The following is a 252-nucleotide window of genomic DNA, read 5'->3' as shown; positions in this document are numbered from 1 at the left end:
GCCCCCGGCCAGCGCATTTAGCTTGGATGAAACCTTCACGAAGTCAGATTTCGGAGAGAACGCACCCTGACAACTGTACGGTACACATCTGGCCTGTCATGGTTTGAAGTCTCTACCCTCGTTCTGAACTCAGATGAGTAAGAGACGTACACATGAAGGCACGAGGCATACTTTCTTGCGAATCGTCTCAATTCAAGAAAAATCTCGGTCATCTCTCGCCTGCTCCATCTCCTCTGTGTGCCCCCCCCCCCC

Source organism: Cystoisospora suis (assembly GCF_002600585.1).
Source record: "Cystoisospora suis strain Wien I chromosome Unknown contig_3724, whole genome shotgun sequence".
NCBI classification, from domain to species: Eukaryota; Apicomplexa; class Conoidasida; order Eucoccidiorida; family Sarcocystidae; genus Cystoisospora; species Cystoisospora suis.
Note: the sequence above shows the minus strand (reverse complement) of the source record.